Below are 13503 nucleotides of genomic sequence, written 5' to 3'. Positions count from 1 at the left end.
AAATGCAAGCTTTTGGGCCATGGACCATTTTAGATATTATCTGAGTGAGTGAAGGTTACATCAGATCTTCTGGACATTCAATTACCCTCTTCCATGTCTAAGCATATATTCATATGGCATTTATGTGTGTGTGTGTGTGTGTGTGTATATATATATATATTAGCCTATATATATAGGCTATATTCTGGCATCACCTCATCTGACCCAGGTCCCTGTCCTGAGTCTTGTTGTTGTATAGTAGTCAATGTCGACTCTTTGCATTCATCTCCCTCAGACCACCCATGTGAATTCATCTTGGTTCAAGTACTTTTTTCAAATGAGGACTGCAGAATTACCATTATGAGTATGAGTAGTTGTCCAGGTGCTTCTTAAAGTAAGCTATTGAGTTTCTTAATTGTTTCAGGACTTCGGTGGAGAGAATGAGTATTCTTTTTAAAAGCTATGCGAATACCCCAATACAATCTACATCCATGAACTCCTTTCAGCCTCATAACTACCGTATGAGATAAGCATTTTTCTTAGCCAGTTTTTATAGATAAATGAAGACTACCAATCAAGAAAGTGGCATAGTTAAGATCTGAACTAGGTCTATCTAATGCCAAAGATTATGCTCTTAAAATTTCCCATTTTGCTTTTGCATGCAAATTTTATAATAAATGATAAGAACATTCAAATTTCTGGTTGAAAAAAAAGCTAGCACAGTATTATATGCAGTATCCTTATATTCTATTTGGCAGAAAAGTAAGCCAAGCTAAACTTAAATTCAGCAAATGCTGAATTTTATTTTAGGAAGAGCAAGCTGCAACCATAATAACTGTATTTACAGCTAACAGCAATAACCATGTTACTCTATAGGTCCTACACTAAAAACTGAAACTGCATTTCATGATTTACAAGGTTTGAAATGTAAACAGTAAAAGGTATTTTTTTCCCTTTGAAGATTTCTCATTAACAACCACAAAACTAGCAATTTTTTGAGGAATTATGCTGTGCATTCTTTCTCAAAACACATGTAAGATATTTCTTTGATGGTGAACCCATTCTGATTCCAACATCTGACTATTTTCAACATCCTGAGAACTCCTCCACACCCACCTATCTTTGAGAAGGTTTGATTCCCTACCCAGTTGGTGAGAAGAAAGGAATTTAGAACTTTAGAGGTAGCAGACTTTCTACTTATGACCACCTGGAGAAAGAGTACTGTCCACCCCAGTTCCTTCGTGTAGGAACATGAATGAGTCATCAGATCTGCACTAACACTTCAGTTATTTACGCTGATGACAGGTGTGCTAATAAGAGAAGTGACAAAAGGGTGTAGAGCCCAAGAAATCTGACAGATTTGATGTATCCACTTATATCCATAACTCAACCCCTCCTCTGTATGATCCTGGGTATTGTGTTCCATAAGAATTCCTACCAAGACTTCACCCCAGTGCACCCCTCTCTCTTGTGGTCATCAGAATGTCAACACTATGCAGTGTCTTCCTCTTTGTCTATATGGCTCCATGCTTTATTCACCAAGATGTATTTTTCTGTCATTTTTGTCTAATCCTATTGATTCAAATGCATTATATTCCTACCAAGAAAGCAATACTAACAAGATATGTAGTTTGACACAAACAAAATACTCCCAAGTAAATACACACTTTTTTGTGTATAGATCTTTCTGTGTTTCCCATATGAATTGCCTGACTTGACATTTCTTTCTCCTTTTAATACAAAGCCTGCCACTCTTGATTATCTCTTTAATATTCTGTCCAAAATTGCAACTGAAAGGCAAAGGAAAAAAAGGTGAAGGAATGTAATTCGCACTTCTTGCAACCTTGATTATTTACCAAATGTACTTTTTTCTTTATAACCACCTTTTCAACATTTCAAGACATGCCTAACTGCCAGTGTTCACTTTTACAGGCCCAGTGGGTAATGGAACTCTCGGAGAATCCTGGTTTGCAGAGGCAATCACTAAGGTTAGTTTGACACTACTCTCTATTGAAGAAACTGTCTTTTGTTTGAAAAAGAAAGCTGACTGATAGCAACCAAAAGAGGTTCTAGAGAACAGTTGTAGACTTGAGCACAGATTTTAGTCTGCATGGGTGTAGCACCCTGTTTCCGAAAAGATTTTACTTTTATTGCCTTACTGATGCTTACATACCCCGATGACACAGGGAATATTTTGCACATTTTAAAAATTGATAGCAAGGCACAGACAGGTAAATGACTGGCTCAGGAACACATAAAGTGCGATCAAGTAAGTTTCAAGTTGTAAACTTATAATTCTCCTCAGTAATCTGATGGAGAAAGGAACTTCCAGTTTCTAAACTGCATCATTTAGAGAATTCAGGAGCACAGCACCAACCCAGAAGACTATCCAACATAAGTTTGAGAAGTCCAGACCAGAGTCTACTCGACCCAGTAGTGTCTGATTGTCTGCCTTCAACCTCCTGCCAACAGAGACCCTTGCCTTACCTAGTTTAAGCAGGCAGCACTAAATAGTTGTTGTTGGTTACCGTGGTAACAGATACCTAGGTTTCAGCTTCAAATGCCCCTTTTAATGAGGCAATTTCACCAATATTCATGATAAATTACCAGACCACAAACTTAACTATGGGAATTTTTGCTTTGGAAAATCGAATAAAAAGAAAGCAAAAAGAATGAGCAGCAATAGCACTAGAGAAAATGGGGCCAGATATGGAGAGGCAAATGGAAGGGAAGCCAGCCTGACTACCAAAAGCCAGATCAAAATCAATTCAAACTAAAGCTTTAAATTATAATTGGTCCCTGAAGGACTAGCCATCAGACAGAGCCAAGATTCCTCGGGAGGAGGCGTGGTAGAATAAGAGGTGGAGAGGACAGGAGTTGAGTATGTCCTGCAGGAGGCTGTGTATTTTAAATAGCTTCAGTTTTCTATTTTATTCCTGACTATGATGACTAAATGTTGGCAACAATCTTTCTCTTGTTTCTTCATTATGCAACCAACAGACACTGTGACCTGAAGAAGACACACTTAACTAGACTATGGAATTTGGCATATGTGAATTTCATTAGCAACCTAGTTCAGTTCAGTCACTCAGTCGTGTCTGACTCTTCGCAACCCCATTAACTGCAGCACACCAGACCTCCCAGTCCATAACCAACTCCCAGAGTCCACCCAAACCCATGTCCATCGAGTCGGTGATGCCATCCAAACATCTCATCATCCGTCATCCCCTTCTCCTCCCGCCCCCAACCTTTCCCAGCATCAGAGTCTTTTCCAATGAGTCAACTCGTCACATGAGGTGGCCAAAGTATTGGAGTTTCAGCTTTAGCATCAGTCCTTCCAATGAACACCCAGGATTGATCTCCTCCAGAATGAACTGGTTGGATCTCCTTGAGGTCCAAGGGACTCTCAAGAGTCTTCTCCAGCACCACAGTTCAAAAGCATCAATTCTTCGGCGATCAGCTTTCTTCACAGTCCAACTCTCACATCCATACATGACCACGGGAAAAACCACAGCCTTGACTAGACGGACTTTGGTTGGCAAAGTAATGTCTCTGCTTTTTAATATGCTATCTAGGTTGGTCATAACTTTCCTTCCAAGGAGTAAGCGTCTTTTAATTTCCTGGCTGCAATCAGCATCCGCAGTGATTTTGGAGCCCCAAAAAATAAAGTCTGACACTGTTTCCACTGTTTCCCCATCTATTTCCCATGAAGTGATGGGACCAGATGCCATGATCTTTGTTTTCTGAATATTGAGCTTCAAGCCAACCTTTTCACTCTCCTCTTTCACTTTCATCAAGAGGCTCTCTAGTTCCTCTTCACTTTCTGCCATAAGGGTGGTGTCATCTGCATATCTGAGGTTATTGATATTTCTCCCAGCAATCTTGATTCCAGCTTGTGCTTCTTCCAGCCCAACGTTCCTCATGATGTAATCCGTATGTAAGTTAAATAAGCAGGGTGACAATATACAGCCTTGACGTACTCCTTTTCCTATTTGGAACCAGCCTGTTGTTCCATGTCCAGTTTTAACTGTTGCTTCCTGACCTGCATACAGGTTTCTCAAGAGGCAGATCAGGTGGTCTGTTATTTCCACCTCTTTCAGAATGTTCCACAGTTTATTGTGTTCCACACAGTCAAAGGCTTTGGCATAGTCAATGAAGCAGAAATAGATGTTTTTCTGGAACTCTCTTGCTTTCTCCATGATCCAGCGGATGTTGGCAATTTGATCTCTGGTGCCTCTGCCTTTTCTAAAACCTGCTTGAACATCTGCAAGTTCACGGTTCACATATTGCTAAAGCCTGGCTTGGAGAATTTTGAGCATGACTTTACTAGCGTGTGAGATGAGTGCAATTGTGCGGTAGTTTGAGCATTCTTTGGCATTGTCTTTCCTTGGGATTGGAATGAAGACTGACCTTTTCTAGTCCTGTGGCCACTGCTGAGTTTTCCAAATTTGCTGGCATATTGAGGGCAGCACTTTCACAGCATCATCTTTCAGGATTTGAAATAGCTCAATTGGAATTCCATCACCTCCACTAGCTTTGTTCGTAGTGATGCTCTCTAAGGCCCACTTGACTTCACATTCCAAGATGTCTGGCTCCAGGGGAGTGATCATGCCATCGTGATTATCTTGGTCGTGAAGATCTTTTTGGTACAGTTCTTCTGTGTATTCTTGCCACCTCTTCTTAATATCTTCTGCTTCTGTTAGGTCCATACCATTTCTGTCCTTTATCGAGCCCATCTTTGCATGAAATGTTCCCTTGATATCTCTAATTTTCTTGAAAAGATCTCTTGTTTTTCCTGTTCTGTTGTTTTCTGTTCTATTTCTTTGCATTGATCGCTAAGGAAGGCTTTCTTATCTCTCCTAGCTATTCTTTGGAACTCTGCATTCAGATGCTTACATCCTTCCTTTTCTCCTTTGCATTTCACTTCTCTTCTTTTCACAGCTATTTGTAAGGCCTCCCCAGACAGCCATTTTGCTTTTTTGCATTTCTTTTCCATGGGGATGGTCTTGGTCCCTGTCTCCTGTACAATGTCACGAACCTCCATCCAGAGTTCATCAGGCACTCTATCAGATCTAGTCCCTTAAATCTATTTCTCACTTCCACTGTATAATCATAAGGGATTTGATTTAGGTCATATCTGAATGGTCTAGTGGTTTTCCCTACTTTCTTCAATTTAAGTCTGAAATTGGCAATAAGGAGTTCATGATCTGAGCCACAGTCAGCTCCTGGTCTTGTTTTTGCTAACTTTATAGAGCTTCTCCATCTCTGACTGCAAAGAATACTTCCTACTTTTGCATTCCAGTCCCCTATAATGAAAAAGACATCCTTTTTGGGTGTTAGTTCTAAAAGGTCTTGTAGGTCTTCATAGAACCGTTCAACTTTGGCTTCTTCAGCATAACTGGTTGGGGCATAGACTTGGATTACTGTGATATTGAATGGTTTGCCTTGGAAATGAACAGAAATCATTCTCTCGTTTTTAAGGTTGCATCCAAGTACTGCACTTCGGACTCTTTTGTTTACCATGATGGCTACTCCATTTCTTCTAAGGGATTCCTGCCCACAGTAGTAGATATAATGGTCATCTGAGTTAAATTCACTCATTCCAGTCCATTTTAATTCGCTGATTCCTAGAATGTCAACGTTCACTCTTGGATCTCCTGTTTGACCACTTCCAATTTGCCTTGATTCATGGACCTAACATTCCAGGTTCCTATGCAATATTGCTCTTTACAGCATTTGTTTCGCTTTGGCTCCATCCCTTCATTCTTTCTGGAGTTATTTCTCCACTGATCTCCAGTAGCATACTGGGCACCTACCGACCTGGGGAATTCCTCATTCAGTATCCTATCATTTTGCCTTTTGATACTGTTCATGGGGTTCTCAAGGCAAGTATACTGAAGTGGTTTGCCATTCCCTTCTCCAGTGGACCACAGTCTGTCAGACCTCTCCACCATGACCGTCCGTCTTGGGTGGCCCCACATGGCATGGCTTAGTTTCATTGAGTTAGACAGGGCTGTGGTCCATATGATCAGATCAACTAGTTTTTTGTGATCATGATTTCAGTGTGTCTGCCCTCTAATGCCCCCTTCCAATACCTACCATGTCTTTTGGGTTTCTCTTACCTTGGTCGTGGAATATCACTTCACAGCTACTCCAGCAAAGTGCAGCCGCTGTACCTTACCTTGGATGAGGGGTATCTCCTCAAGGCCGCCCTTCCTGACCTTGAACGTGGAGTAGCTCCTCTCGGCCCTCCTGTGCCCGCGTAACCACCACCTCTTGGTCGTGGGACAGCTCCTCTTGGCCACTGCCCTGACCTTGGGCTTGGCAACCTAGGTTGTCCACAAATCCCAAAGACATCGCAGTCTTTATAATGTTCCAGGATTATGTGATTAACCTCTTATCTCTTCTACCTACTAAAAATCTCAGAAAGATAAAAGAGATTTGATACATTGCTACACTATCACATGGAAACATCATAATTACTCAAAGAAAGACATGTCAATAATCCTTTCATGTTTTACTATAAAAGAGTGCCTTGCCTATATATTAATAGGATCATTGAAGCGTATATCCGGTTGAAGGCAAAAGGATAGCCTAAAAGAGCTTTCACAGACATTTTTAAATTTCTGGCCAAGCTCCTTAGGTCCTCTAGGACCATCTTACTCTTGCTGCTCACGGAAAGCACCAGGCAACAGATGTATTGCAGTTTGTGACAGGAGGACTGCCTGTGGATTCCGCCTACTCCCTCTAGTCCATCTGGGAAGTGAGTGAGACAGGGAGCTCACAGAAAGGGGGGCTCTCCTGGGAATCCCTGGGGGTACCATGGTTATTGGTGCTTTATTTTCAGTAGATGGCACTGTGTCTATTGAGATCAGCAACAGGAAAGTCTAGATGGGAAATCTGATTGTTCCTAGAGAAGGCATATTATGTTCGATAATGCATGGTATATATTTTTATTGAGTGACGTGACAACACAAATGCTATTTAGTATTCATGTTAGCACTCTCTTTGGAGCTCAAGGAACTTTTTGATTTACTATTCTGGCTCAGACTCAAGGCTGTGGTGGAACACAGGGCCATTCTATGAGAGATATAGTTGGAATAAGAATAAATCACTCTGAACATTCACCCACTTTATCACCCAAACACATAAATCAGTATCTGTACTCTATCTATGGCTGGACTCCTACCCTAGGCACTGGATTCCCCCTTACTAGACAGAACACTCTGACGCCTTGGTTCCTGCCCAGCACACAGTAATCTCACACCCCTAGGATCAAGGCAACCAGATCAGTCTCTTACTCGAGGGTGGTCCTATGTTGTTGATACTGTTACTTGCCCATCCATACTTTATTCTTTATTGTTGTTGCTGTTCAGTCGTCCAGTGGTGTCCAACTCTGTGCGACCCTATGGACTGCAGCACATCTGGCCTCCCTGTCCCTCAGCATCTCCTAGAGTTTGGTCAAAGTCATGTCCCCTGCATCAGTGATGCCATCCAGCCATCTCGTCCTCTGATGCCCTCTTCTTCTGCTCTCAGTCTCTCCCAGCATCAAGGACTTTTCCAATGAATTAACTGTCCACATCAGGTGACCAAAATATTGGAGCTTCAGCTTCTGCATCAGTCCTTCCAATGAGAATTCAGGGTTGATTTCCCTTAAGATTGACTGGTTTGATCTCTTTATGTTCAAAGAACTTTCAGGAGTCTTCTCCACCACCACAGTTCGAAGGCATCAATACTTTGGTGCTCTGCCTTGTTTATAGTCTAGCTCTCACAACCATATGTGACCACTGAAAAGACTGTAGCCTTGACTATATGGACTTTTGTCGGCAGAGTAATGTCTCTGCTTTTCACCACACTGTCTAGGTTTGTCATAACTTTCCTGCTGAGAAGCAATCGTCTTCTTATTTCATGGCTGCGGTCACCATCCACAGTGATTTGAGAGCCCAAAAAGAGGAAATCTGTCACTACTTCCACCTTTTCCTCTTCTATTTGCTATGAAGTAATGGGGCTGGATGCCATGATCTTAATTTTTTTAATATTTAATTTTAAACTGCCTCTTTCACTCTACTCTTTCACTCTCATCAAGAGATGCTTTGTTCCTATTCACTTTCTGCCATTAGAGTGGTATCATCTGGCTTGGACATCTGGAAGTTCTTGGTTCACGTAATGCTAAAGCCTAATATGCAAGATTTTAAGCATGACCTTACTAGCGTGAGAGATGAGTTCAACTCCAATGGTTAGAACATTCTTTAGTACTACCCTTCTTGGTAGTCCTTTATAATATATATCTAAATATTTTTTCTCTCTTCTGAGTGCTTTCAGGAGAGTAGACCCCAGCACCAGAAGGTGAACCAAATATATTTAAGCTGGCTTCAGTATCCCATTTAAGAATGGGAGAAGAACCTCAAGTTTGCTTCTTAGAAAATAATCTCTAACCACAGTGTGAAAGATGGAGAAGATGAAAAGAGGTTCTGTGAGACAACCACTGTGCTAGGAACTTAATAGAATATTCCTTATTATAATCTTGAGGGAGGTACTATGCTACCCACTTAACATTTGAGGAAAATGAAGCTCAGACGCTTTAAACCACCTACCTAAAATCAGCCTTATTTTTGACTGAGCTTATGATGAGATTCTAACCGTTAGAGAAGTCTGCTGTTGGACTCTGGGTAAAGAAAATGCAAGGAAAAACCTTCCATTTCTGTCTTCTGACATGACCTAGTTTGAATATGAACCCATGGCCAGCAGTATTTACCTTGAGATAATTACAGAAGTCAACCTAAGAGGGCAGACAAACTGAAAACCACAATCACAGATAACTAACCAATCTGATCACATGGACCACAGCCTTGTCTAACTCAATGAAACTATGAGCCAGGCAGTGTAGGGCCACCCAAGACAGATGGGTCATGGCAAAGAGTTCTGACAAAATGGGGTCCACTGGAGAAGGGAATGGCAAACCACTTCAGTATTCTTGCCTTGAGAACCCCATACACAGTGTGAAAAGGCAAAAAGATAGGACACTGAAAGATGAACTCCCCAGTCGGTAGGTGCCCAATATGCTACTGGAGATCAGTGGAAAAATAACTCCAGAAAGAATGAAGAGACAGAGCCAAAGCAAAAACAACACCCAGTTGTGGATGTGATTGGTGATGGAAGTAAGTCCGATGTGTAAAGAGCAATATTGCACAGGAAACTGGAATGTTAGGTCCATGAATCAAGGCAAATTGGAACTGGTGAAACAGGAGATAGCAAGAGTAAATGACGACATTTTAGGAATCAGCAAACTAAAATAGACTGGAATGGGTGAATTTAACTCAGATGACCATTATAGCTACTACTGTGGGCAAGAATCCCTGAGAAGAAATGGAGTAGCCACCATAGTCAACAAAAGAGTCCAAAAAGAAGTACTTGGATGCAATCTCAAAAACAACAGAATGATCTCTGTTTGTTTCCGAGGCAAACCATTCAATATCACAGTAATCCGAGTCTATGCCCCAACCAGTAATGCCAAAGAAGTGGAAGTTGAACAGTTCTATGAAGACCTACAAGGCCTTCTAGAACTAACACCCAAAAAAGATGTCTTTTTCATTATAGGGGACTGGAATGCAAAAGATACCTGGAAGGAAGTCAAGAGATACCTGGAGTAACAGGCAAATTTGGCCTTGGAGCACGAAATGAAGCAGGGCAAAAGTTAACAGAGTTTTGCCAAGAGAACACACTGGTCATAGCAAACACCCTCTTCCAACAACACAAGAGAAGACTCTGCACATGGATATCACCAGATGGTCAATACTAAAATCAGACTGATTATATTCTTTGCAGCCAAAGATGGAGAAGCTCTATACAGCCAGCAAAAACAAGACCGGGAGCTGACTGTGGCTCAGATCATGAACTCCTTATTGCCAAATTCAGACTTAAATTGAAGAAGTGGAAAAGCACTAGACCATTCAGATATGACCTAAATCAAATCCCTTATGATTATACAGTGGAAGTGAGAAATAGATTCAAGGGATGAGATCTGATAGACAGAGTGCCTGAACAACTATGGAAGGAGGTTGGTGACAATGTACAGGAGGCAGTGATCAAGACCATCTGCAAGAAAAAGAAATGCAAAAAAGCAAAATGGTTGTCCAAGGACGCCTCCAAATAGCTGAGAAAAGAAAAGATATGAAAGGCAAGGGAGAAAAAGAAAGATATACCCATTTGAATGCAGAGTTCCAAAGAATAGCAAGGAGAGATAAGAAAGCCTTCCTCAGTGATCAGTACAAAGAAATAGAGGAAAACAATAGAAAATGACTAGAGATCTCTTCAAGAAAATCAGAGATACCAAGGGAATATTTCATGCAAAGATGAGCACAATAAAGGACAGAAATGGTATGGACCTAACAGAAGCAGAAGATATCAAGTATAGGTGGCAAGAATACACAGAGAACTATACAAAAAAAAATCTTCATGACCCAGATAATCACAATGGTGTGATCACTCACCTAGAACCAGACATCCCAGAATGCAAAGTCAAGTGGGCCTTAGGAAGCATCACTGTGAACAAAACTAGTAAAGGTGATGGAATTCCAGTTGAGAGATTTCAAATCTTGAAAGATGATGCTGTGAAAGTGCTGCACTCAATATGCCAGCAAATTTGGAAAACTCAGCAGTGGCCACAGAACTGGAAAAGGTCAGTTTTCATTCCAATCCCAAAGAAAGGCAATGCCAAAGAATGCTCAAACTACCACATAATTGCACTCATCTCACACGCTAGTAAAGTCATGCTCAAAATTCTCCAAGCCAGGTTTCAACAGTACGTGAACCGTGAACTTGCAGATGTTCAAGCAGGTTTTAGAAAAGACAGAGGAACCAGAGATCAAATTGCCAACATCCATTCAATCGTCAAAAAAGCAAGAGAGTTCCAGAAAAACATCTACTTCTGCTTTATTGATCATGCCAAAGTCTTTGACTGTGTGGATCACGACAAACTGTGGGAGATTCTGAAAGAGATGGGAATACCAGACCACCTGACCTGCCTCTTGAGAAACCTGTATGCAGGTCAAGAAGCAACAGTTAAAACTGGACATGGAACAACAGACTGGTTCCAAATCGGGAAAGAAGTCCATCAAGGTTGTATATTGTCACCCTGCTTATTTAACTTATATACAGAGTACATCATGAGAAATTCTGGGCTGGTGAAGCACAAGCTGGAATCAAGATTGCTGGGAGAAATATCAATAACCTCAGATATGCAGATGACACCATCCTTATGGCAGAAAGTGAAGAAGAACTAAAGTGCCTCTTGATGAAAGTGAAAGAGGAGAGTGAAAAAGTTGTCTTAAAACTCAGCATTCAGAAAACTAAGATCATGGCCTCCGGTCCCATCAGTTCATGGCAAATAGATGAGGAAACAGTGGAAACTCTGAGAGACTTATTTTTTGGGGCTCCAAAATCACTGCAGATGGTGACTGCAGCCATGAAATTAAAAGATGCTTACTCCTTGGAAGGAAAGCTATGACCAACCTAGATAGCATATTAAAAAGCAGAGACATTACTTTGCCAACAAAGGTTCATCTAGTCAAAGCTATGGTTTTTCCAGTAGTCGCGTATGGATTTGAGAGTTGGACTACAAAGATAGCTGAAAGGCGAAGAACTGATCCTTTTGAACTGTGGTGTTGGAGAAGACTCTTGAGAGTCCCTTGGACTGCAAGAAGATCCAACTAATCCATCCTAAAGAAAATCAGCAGCGAATATTCATTAGAGGAACTCATGCTGAAGCTGAAACTCAAATACTTTGACCACCTGATGCAAAGAACTGACCCATTGGAAAAGACCCTGAGGCTTAGAAAGATTGAAAGTGGGAGGAGAAGGGGTCGACAGAGGATGAGATGGTCGTATGGCATCATTGACTCAATGGACATGAGTTTGGGTAAACTCTGGGAGTTAGTGATGGACAGGAAGGCCTGGCGTGCTGCAGTCCATGGGTCACAAAGAGTTGGACACAACTGAGTGACTGAACTGAACTGAACTGAACCTAAGAGAGTAAGACAAAAGTCTGTGGATAACAGAGTAGCAAGATGGAAAGAACCTGGGACCTTGATGATGCTGTGGAGCTGCTAAATTAACCAACCCTCACACTTCAGATTTATGTTTCAGTCTCTTTGAAATAAATTGTCCTGTTACCTGTAGCCCCCTCCCCAAATCCTAACAAATACAACCTAAGATTCTAGCCATAAATAATTAGAAAAATGGTTAGTACCTGAGCCAAAAGCAGCTATCCATAGGGTAACTGCCATGGAGTCAGGATTTGAGAGTCTACTGATCAGGACCTCTTGGCTGGATCACATCTAATGAGACCAATCAGACCCTTTCTGGAAGAGCCTGAATAGATTTTTCTCCCATCTCTTCAGAACCTCCCTCCATCAATTAACTCATCTCTCCTCTGTATTATCAATATCTTCTGCTTATACTAACACCTTCTTAAACACCATTTTAAAAGTTCATAGTAAAAAAGTAACATAACATCTTTGTCAAACATCAGCTGTCTTATATATGACACTCTAGCCAGCTTCTTTCTTTCACTATCAGCTTATCAAAATAGTTGTCTCCAGTTCCTACCCTTCAAGTCACTCTTCAACCCATGGGAATTTACATCTGCTGTGCTCCAACAGGATGTGGTCTTTTACAGATGTTACAGAATGGTGATAAAACTGAGTAACAAACCCAAAACTTAGTCATTTAGAACAGTAGCCACTACTGATTCTTTCATAATCCTGGGAATTGACTAGGCACAGGTGGATAATTGTGTCATACAAGGTGTTGTCTGGAGCTGTGGTCATCTGGAGGCTTGACTGGACTAGAACATCCACTATGGTTCATTCATAGGGCTGGCAGGTGGTGTTGGTTCTTGGCTGGAAGCTTGAGTCCTTCCCTTCGTGGTACCTTCATGTGTAGGGTTCCCACAGCATGAATGCTAGATTTTTAGGAGGAATGTTTCAAGTCTGTGAAAACAGAAGCTGCCCAGTCTCAAAGTTAACAGTTTCACTTCTGCCATATATTATTGGTTAATACAAACACAAAGAAGTCTAGATTCAAGGGGAGGGAAATAAATTTCACTTCTTGATGGGAGGAAGAGGAAAGAATTTGCAACCAACTTTAATATACCACTGTTATTAATGGTCTTCGTTATTGCTAATTACAGTGAAAATAGTAAGGTTTCTATTTTCTGTGTCATCTCAATTCTTGAAATATTTCATTCTTTCAACTTCCATGACAACACACTCCCCTAGTTTTCAGAGCCACCCTTAACCCTTTTGTTAAGAATCCACTTCTCTTTCTCAAACTCAAAATAGTATTATTCCTTAGTATTCCATCCTTGGTCCTTTTCTATTATCACTTTATATTTTTCTGTTTATCTTACTGGACATTCTAATAAACTCTCAAGACTTCCATTACAATATACATATTAATCACTCTCAAGTCTTTAGTCATCGTTACTGAACATTTCCTATTTCCATCTAAGTATCTTGGTGATGG

Source organism: Moschus berezovskii, chromosome 2 (assembly GCF_049115385.1).
Source record: "Moschus berezovskii isolate FMDL1 chromosome 2, NW_MosBer_1.0, whole genome shotgun sequence".
In the NCBI taxonomy this organism is placed as follows: Eukaryota; Metazoa; Chordata; class Mammalia; order Artiodactyla; family Moschidae; genus Moschus; species Moschus berezovskii.
This window is presented reverse-complemented; position numbering follows the sequence as displayed.